Below are 9,026 nucleotides of genomic sequence, written 5' to 3'. Positions count from 1 at the left end.
GGTTCGCACATGGACCTCTGGGAGTACCCTCATTCCAGGATCTCCCTACCCGTCTGTAGGCAATCACAAAATCCAGTGCTAAGCCTATACTTCCCCTCACCTCCTACAAGCTTCTACATTGGCTTTTTTTTTACATGCATTCCTGAGTGCAGCCCCAGAACCAGCTCAGGTTAAGAAGAAACCAAAAACTTGAGCTATTGCACCACCTTCTGGGAAACAAAAGAAAGGTCTGTAATTGCCAATCTTACAACTGTAACAAAATAAACAACAAAGAAAAGTGTGTGCAATTTCAAATGCAATACTATGGTACTGCACACACACAAAATTCTCCAGCAACACAAAGGTGCAAAATGTTATGATTTAACAAATAATTCAAAATAGTTGTTACAAAGATTTGATGAGCTTACAAGAAAATGGGAATATGCTTCAATTTAGGAATAAAATTATTAAACAGAAGATGTTTTTTTACAAAGGAGTTTGAAATTTTTAGAAAGTCCCACACAATTTCTGGAGCTGACAAATTCAATGAGTAAGATGAAGAAGTGCATTAGACAGCTTAGGGAACAGGGCAGATCAGATGGAAGAAAGAATTACTGACCTGAAAGATAGAAATTTAGAAATGACTCAGGAGAACTAAGATTTTAAAAATGAAGAAACCCTACAAGAACTATCATATATGATGAGAAAAACAAATGTAAGAATAACTGGTCCACCAAGAGGAGTAGAAAGGGAAAAGGGAGCAGAGAGTATATTTAGAGAAATAGTAACAGAATTTCTCAAACCTGGGGAAGGAACTGGGCAAGTCCAAAAAGCTAACAGAACACTCTATTATCTCAATGCAATAAGATGCTCTCCTAGACATTATATTGAACCTGTTAAGTCTTAAAGGCAGCCCGGGAAAAATGAAGGTAACCTACAAAGGAACCTCCATTACCCTATCAGATTTCACAGCACACATCGTACAGACCAGGAGGGTATGGAATTACCTATTCGAAATGCTGAAAAATAAAAGCTGCTCGCCCAGAACACTTTATCTGGCAGATATGCTTCAGATATGAAGGAGAAATAAAGGCTTTCCCTGACAAAAACTGAGAGAGTTTAGCACCATTACACCTGTCTTTCAAGAAATGCTGGAAGGAATTCTCCAAGCTGAGATGGAAAGACGCTAATTAGCGACATAAAAGCAAATGAAATTGCACTATACTCTAGTCAAAGGTGAAAAAACAGAATTGGAAAACTGTATTAGAATGATAGGTTAACCACTTAATTACAAAGGCTTAACAAAAAAAGCAATAAAAAAACTACAACCACTAGAATTCCTCAAAGAATATACAGCAAAAAAGGTAAACTGACATCAAAAATATAAAGGGAGGAGTAAAAAGGTGGAAACTTTATATGGAAATATGGTGCTATCAGCATAAAAAGGACTCCTTGGATGTTTTATGTAAGCCACAAGGTAACCACAAAGCAAAAATCTAGAATAGAGTCACAAAACAAAACAAAAAAAAAAGGGAAACTGAACAAATCACCATGCAAAGCCACCATGTTATGAAGGTAAAAAGAAAGGGAAAAAGGAACAGGAGATACCAAACAACCAGAAGGCTAAATAGAAGATGGCAGTAGTAAGTCCTTAAGATCAATAATCGCTCAGTAGAAATGGACTGAATCCATCAATCAAAGGCACACTAGCTTGATTAAAAACAAGACCGAACCATATGCTGCCTATAGGAAGCTCATTTCAACTTAAAAAACATTTTTTTAAAATGTCTATTTAATTTTGAAAGAGACAGCATGAGTGGGGAGGAAGACACAGAGCCTGACGCAGGGCTCAAACCCACATACTGTGAGATCATGACCTGAGCTGAAGTTGGATGCTCAAGTGACTGAGCCACCCAGGTGCCCTGCTCATTTCAACTTTATAGACACACAGAGGCTCAGAGGGAAAGGATGGAAGAGGATATTCCATGCAAATGGAAACCAAATGAAAGCAGGAATAGCTAGCTATACTTAGACCAGACAAAACAGATATGTAGCCTACAAACAATAAAAAGAGACAGAGAAGATCATTTTATGATGATAAAAGGGTTAATACATCAGGAAGATCTCACAATAGTAACTATATACACACCCAACACTGGGTCACCACAATCTATTAAGCAAATACTAACAGATGTAAAGGGAGAAATAGACAACCATACTAGAGGACTTTGGTACCCCACTGTCAGCAATAAACCATCCAGACAGAAAATTGACAAGGAAAGAAAACAACTATACTCTTAAACAAAAATAACAGATGTATACAGAACATTCTATCCAACAGGGGCAGAACACGTATTCCTTTTGAGTGCACATGGAATGTTTTCCACATAACGGGGCACAAAACAAGTCTCAGCAAATTTAAGAAGACTGAAACCACTTAAATTATCTTTTCTGACCACTATGGTATGAAACTAGCAATCGACAACAAAAGGAGACTGGAAGGAAGATTTACAAATATGTGAAACTAACAACATGCTCTGAACAACCCAATTGGCCAAAGAAGAAATCAAAAGGGAAATAAAAATTACCTTGGAACAAGGGAAAATGGAAATACAGCATATCAAATCTCATGGGATGTAATAAAAGCAGATCTGAGAGGAAAGTTTATAGCAATAAATACATATGTGACGGAATCAGAAAAATCACAAATAAACTTTTCCCCCAAAGAACTCGGAAAAACGAACTCAAAGTTATCAGAAGGAAGGAAATCATAAATATCAGAGTGTAAATAAATAAAACAGAGACCAGAAAAACAACAGAAAGGATCAACAAAACTAAAAGCTGGTTCTTTGAAAAGGTAAACAAAACTGACAGACCTTTAGCCAGAATAAGAAAAAAAAAAAAAAGATTCAAATAAGAAATGAAAAAGGACACATTACAACTGTACTACACATAGGACCAGAAGAGACTACAATGAACAACTGTTATGTCAATTACCCTAGAAGAAATGGATAAATTTCAAGAAACACACAACCCACCACCCCTGAGTCAGAAAGAAACAGACTATCTTAAAAGATGAATAATGGGCAAAGAGATTGAATCAGTAACCAAAACTTCACAACATAGAAAACTCCAGGACCAGATGGTTTCACAGGCAAGTTCTACCAAACCTTCAAAGAATAATTAACAGCAATCTTTTTCAAACTCTTGCAAACAATTGAGGAGGCAGAGATACTTCCAGACTCATTCAACAAGGCCAGATACCGAAGTGAGATAAGGACACCACAAGAAAACTGAACATCGGTATCCCTGATGAATATAAATGCAAACATTCTCAACAAAATATTAGCAAACTGAATTCAAGAACACATAAAAAGAGTTATACACCACGACCAAGTGCGATTTATCTCTGATGCAATACACACCAATCACTACGCGTGGTTTATCACATTAACACAATGAAAGATAAAAATCACGTGATCATCTTAATAGATGCAGAAAAACCATTTGACAAAATACAACATGCTTTCATGATAAAAACCCTTGGTACATGGGATATAGAAGGAACATACTAAGGGCTATACACATCAAACCTATAGATAACACACTCAACACAGAAAGAAAAATAATGAAAGCTTTTCCTCTCAGATCAGAAACAAGACTAGAATCTCTACTCTCAACACTCTTTTATTTTTAAAAATTTTTAAAAACATTTTTACTTATTTTTGAGAGGCAGAGACAGAGCACAAGCAGGGGAGGGGCAGAGAGAGAGGGAAACACAGAATCTGAAGCGGGCTCCAGGCTCTGAGCGGTCAGCACAGAGCCGGAGGCAAGGCTCGAACCCACCAACTGTGAGATCATGACCTGAGCCGAAGTCAGACACTTAACTGAGCCACCCAGGCGCCCCTAGAATGTCTACTCTCAACACTGTTTTCTAATGCAGTACTGGAAGTCCTAGCAATTAGGCTAGAAAAAGAACTAAAATCCATCCAAATTGAGAAGAAAGAAGTAAAACTGTCACTATTTTTATTTTTTTTTTATTTTTTGTTATTTATTTTGGAGAGAGACAGAGCGTGAGTGGAGGAGGGGCGGAGGGGGAGACACAGAACCTGAAACAGGCTCCAGGCTCTGAGCTGTCAGCACAGAGCCCAACGTGGGGCTCAAACTCAAGATGGCGAGATCATGACCTGGGCCGAAGTCGGACCCTTAACCGACTGAGCCACCCAGTCACTATTTTTAAATGATATGATTCTGTATATTGAAAATCCCAAGACTCAACCAAAAAACTGTTGGAGCTAATCAATTATTTCAATAACGTTGCAGAATACAAAACTAACATACCAAAATCAGTTTCATTTCTATACACTATGTGTGAAACATCTGGACAAAAAAATAAACCTCCTGAGAGAGTTTTGGGAAGGTGGCAGAGTGGGAGGATCCTGAGCTCACCCTGTCCCACGGACACACTGAAACAACAGCTACATCTATACGACCAATTCTGAAAATGACCTGAAGACTGACAGAACAGACCTTCCACAGCTAATCATAAACAAGTGCAGGGGGTGGAGACATGGCTGGGAACCAGCCTCCTGGTGTAACTAGACACAAACAGGAGGGACATCACAAGCATGGAGAAGAGGATCCCACACCAGGCACCCCTGGCACTGGGGACCCAGAATGGGGAAGAGGAGTCCTTATGACCTCTGATTTTGGAAACCAATGGGCCTTCCTCCCAGGAGCTTTAAAATTCAGGAGACAGGTGACAGGAAACAGTCACAGCCCTTAAAGTGCCAATACACTAAATAACTCGGCTAGAGACACAGCACAAAACCAGCAGTCTGAAAAGCCCCTGGGGTTTACACGAAGGAGATAAACTGACTAAATTTAGAAGGTGTGTTGAAGAGGCAGGGATCTGCAGGAAGGAGAGTTCTCCAGGGACAAAAGTGCTGGTGGCCACCATTTCTCTTCTTCTTCAGCTTAGATAGCTGATACTTGCAGGAGCCAGCGCTAAACTCTCCAACCTACTTTGCCAGCATCGCACGCCCCACCCTGGCGTTCTCCTGCAGACCTGCCCAAATGCAACTGCCTGCCTCACAGGAGTCACTCCAGAGTGACTCCTGCCCTGAGGCACGGTGGAAATAAGCCCACACACCAACGTGCCCACAGTTCCTGCAGCTGAGCCTCTTAGCTGACTGTGGACGGAGCAAGCCCTACAGCTGTGGCAGAGGCTAAGTCCAGACAGCTGGACCGACTGCCGGCCCTGTCCACTAATGAAACCCATTGCTGCTGCAGACGCCTGTCAACAGTGGGGGAGTAAACTCCCCGGATGCCCCCAGCAGGCAAAGCAGGTAAGTGCAACTGGCAGGGCTGAGGGCGATCACAGCTTAGCCCCAACAAGAAGGCACACAACGCCCACAAAGACGTATCCTCTTTGGTTCTGGTGACCAGGGGTGTCTGCACTACAGGGCACCACAGGACCGCTTCTACACAAGGCCACTATTTTCAAGCCAGGAGATATTGCTGACTGACCAATACATAAAAAAAAACAGCTAGGCAAAATGAGGAGACAGGGGAATACATACCGAAGAGTAAGACAAACCACAGAAGAAGAGCTAAATGAAATACACATAATATGCTTTATAAAAAAATCAAAATAATGGTCATAAAGATGCTCACTGGACCTGACAAAAGGCATCTGTGACATCGTCAAGTATAATAGCATTCACATTACAGACTGCCAGAAGGAGAAGAGAGAGAGTGAAGGCAGAAAACTCATTTGAAGAAACAACAGCTGAAAACTTCCCCGCTCTGGGGAAGGAAACAAACATCTAGGTCCAGGAAGCAAAAGAGAGTCCCTAACAAGGTGAACCCCAATACGCAGCCAAGAATACTTTACCAGCAAGGATGTCATTCAGAATAAGAGAGATAAAGAGTTTCTCAGACAAAGAAAAACTAAAGGAGTTCATGACTACTAAACCAGCCCTGCAAGAAATATTAAGGGGGACTCTGTGAGTGGGGGAAAAAACCCAAAAGGAACAAAGACTAGAACAGAGAACATTACCAGAAACACCGACTTTATAGGTAACACAATGGCACTAACCTCGTATCTTTCAATAATCACCCTGAATGTAAATGGACTAAATGCTCCAATCAAAAGACAAGACATAGGGTATCAGAATGGATAACAAAACAAGACCCATCTATATGCTATCTACAGGAGACTCATTTTAGACCTGAAGACATAGGCAGATTGAAAGTGAAGGGATGGAGAACCATCTATCATGCTAATGGATGCCAAAAGAAAGTTGGAGCAGCCATACTTATGTTAGACAAACTAGATTTTATTTTTTTATTTTTTATTTTTTTAAATTTTTTTTTTTTCAACGTTTTTTATTTATTTTTGGGACAGAGAGAGACAGAGCATGAACGGGGGAGGGGCAGAGAGAGAGGGAGACACAGAATCGGAAACAGGCTCCAGGCTCTGAGCCATCAGCCCAGAGCCCGACGCGGGGCTCGAACCCACAGACCGCGAGATCGTGACCTGGCTGAAGTCGGATGCTTAACCGACTGCGCCACCCAGGCGCCCCAGACAAACTAGATTTTAAACCAAAGACTGAAACAAGAGATAAAGAAGGGCACTGCGTCATAATTAAAGAGTCTATCCATCAAGATCTAACAATCGTAAATATTTATGCCCTCAACTTGAAAGCATCCAAATATATAAATCAATCACAAACATAAAGAAACTCATTGACAATAATACCGTAGTATTACAGACACTCATACAGTACTAACACAGAACGTTAACAACACACTCACAGAAATGGACAGATCATCTAAGCAGAAAGTCAACAAGGAAACAATGGCTTTGAATGACACACTGGACCAGATGGGGACTTAACAGATATATTCAGAACAATGCATCCTAAAGCATCAGAATACACATTCTTTTTGAGTGCACATGGAGCATTCTCCAGAACAGATCACATACTGGGTCACAAATCAGCCCTCAACAAGTACAAAAAGACTGAGATTATATCATGCTTATTTTCAGATCACAACGCTATGAAACTTGAAGTGAACTCCGAGGGAAGATTTGGAAAGACCACAAATACTTGGAGATTAAAGAACATCCTAATAACCAGGAAATTAATGAGGAAATAAAAAAGTGCATGGAAGCAAATGAAAATGAAAACTTAATAGTCCAAAACCTCTGGGACACAGCAAAGGCAGTCCTAAGAGGGAAGTATATTGCAACACAGGCCTACCTCAAAAAGCAAGGAAGGTCTCAAATATACAACCTAACCTTACACCTAAAGGAGCTAGAAAAGGAACAGCAAATAAAGCCTAAAGCCAGCAGAAGAAGGGAAATAACAGAGATTAGAGCAGAAATAAATGATACAGAAACAAACAAAAAAACCCCAGTGGAACAGATCAACAAAACTATGAGCTGGTTCTTTGAAAGGATAAAATTGATAAGCCCCTAGCTAGACCTATCCAAAGGAAAAGAGAAAGGACCCAAATAAAATCATGAATGAAAGAAGAGAGATCACAACCAACACCACAGAAATACAGGCAATTATAAGAGAATATTATGAAAAATTATATGCCAACAAACTGTGCAATCTTGAAGAAATGGATAAATTCCAAACTATGAAACTGAAACAGGAAGAAACAGAAAATTTGGACAGACCCATAACCAACAAAGAAATTCAAACAGTAATCAAAAATCTCCCAACAAAAAAAAGTCCAGGACCAGATGGCTTCCAGGAGAATTCTACCAGACATTTAAATAAGAGTTAACACCTATTCTTCTCAAACTGTCCCACAAAACAAAAATGGAAGGAAAACTTCCAAACTCATTCTATGAGGTCAGCATCACCTTGATTCCAAAACCAAAGACCCTACTAAAAAGGAGAATTACAGGCCAATATCCCCGATGAACACGGATACAAACATTCTCATTAAGATACTATGAAATCGAATTCAACAGTACATTAAAAGAATTATTCACCACAATCAAGTAGGATTTATTCGTGGGCTGCAGGGTTGGTTCCATATTTGAAAATCAATTAATGTGATACACCACATTAATAAGTGAAAGGATTAAAAACCATATGATCCTCGCAATAGATGCAGAAAAAGCAACTGACAAAATACAGTATCCATTCTTGACAAAAACCCTAACAAAGCAGGGATAGATAGAACATACCCCAACACCTAAAAGGCCATATATGAAAGACTCACAGTTAATATCATCCTCAATAAGGAAAAACAGAGAGCCTTTCCCCCATGGTCAAGAACAAGACAAGGATGTCCACTCTTACCATTACTATTTAACATAGTATTGGAAGTCTTAGCCTCAGCAGTCACATAACAAAAAGAAATAAAAGGCATCCAAATCAGCAAGGAAGAAGTCAAACTTTCACTATCTGCAGATGACATGATACTCTATGTAGAAAGCCTGAAAGACTCCAGCAAAAAATTGCTAGAACTAATACAGGAATTTAGCACAGTTGCAGGATATAAAATCAATGTACAGAAATCTGTTGCATTTCTATACACCAATGATGAAACAGCAGAAAAAGAAGTCAAGGAATTGATCCCATTTGTAATTGCACCAAAAACAATTGGATACCCAGGAATAAATCTAATGAAAGAGGTAAAAGATCTATACCCTAAAAGTTATATAACACTTATGAAAGTAATTAAAGAGGACACCAATAAATGGAAAAGCATTCCATGCTCATGAATTAGAAGAACAAACATTATTAAAATGTCTATACTACCCAAAGCAATCTAAACATTTAATGTAATCCCCATCAAAATACCACTAGCATTTTTCACAGAGCTAGAACAAATAATCCTAAAATTTGTATGAAAACACAAAAGACTCCAAATAGCCAAAGCAATCCTGAAAAAGAAAAACAAACCAGGAGGCATCATGATTCCAGATTTCAGGCTCTTATAAAGCTGTACTCATTAAAACAGTATGGTACTGGCACAAAAACAGACAAGTAGATCAATGGAACAGAACACAAAACCCA

General features: G+C 39.4%; 1 long non-coding RNA gene across 3 annotated transcripts in view; it reads right to left on the bottom strand.

Moving 5' to 3' along the window:
* LOC102953411 overlaps nucleotides 1–9,026 on the bottom strand; it is a 33,954-nt gene that overhangs the window by 8,814 nt on the left and 16,114 nt on the right. The gene's annotated exons all lie outside the window — the stretch shown is intronic.

This window comes from Panthera tigris, chromosome B3, assembly GCF_018350195.1.
Source record: "Panthera tigris isolate Pti1 chromosome B3, P.tigris_Pti1_mat1.1, whole genome shotgun sequence".
Classification (NCBI taxonomy): domain Eukaryota; kingdom Metazoa; phylum Chordata; class Mammalia; order Carnivora; family Felidae; genus Panthera; species Panthera tigris.
This window is presented reverse-complemented; position numbering and strand designations above follow the sequence as displayed.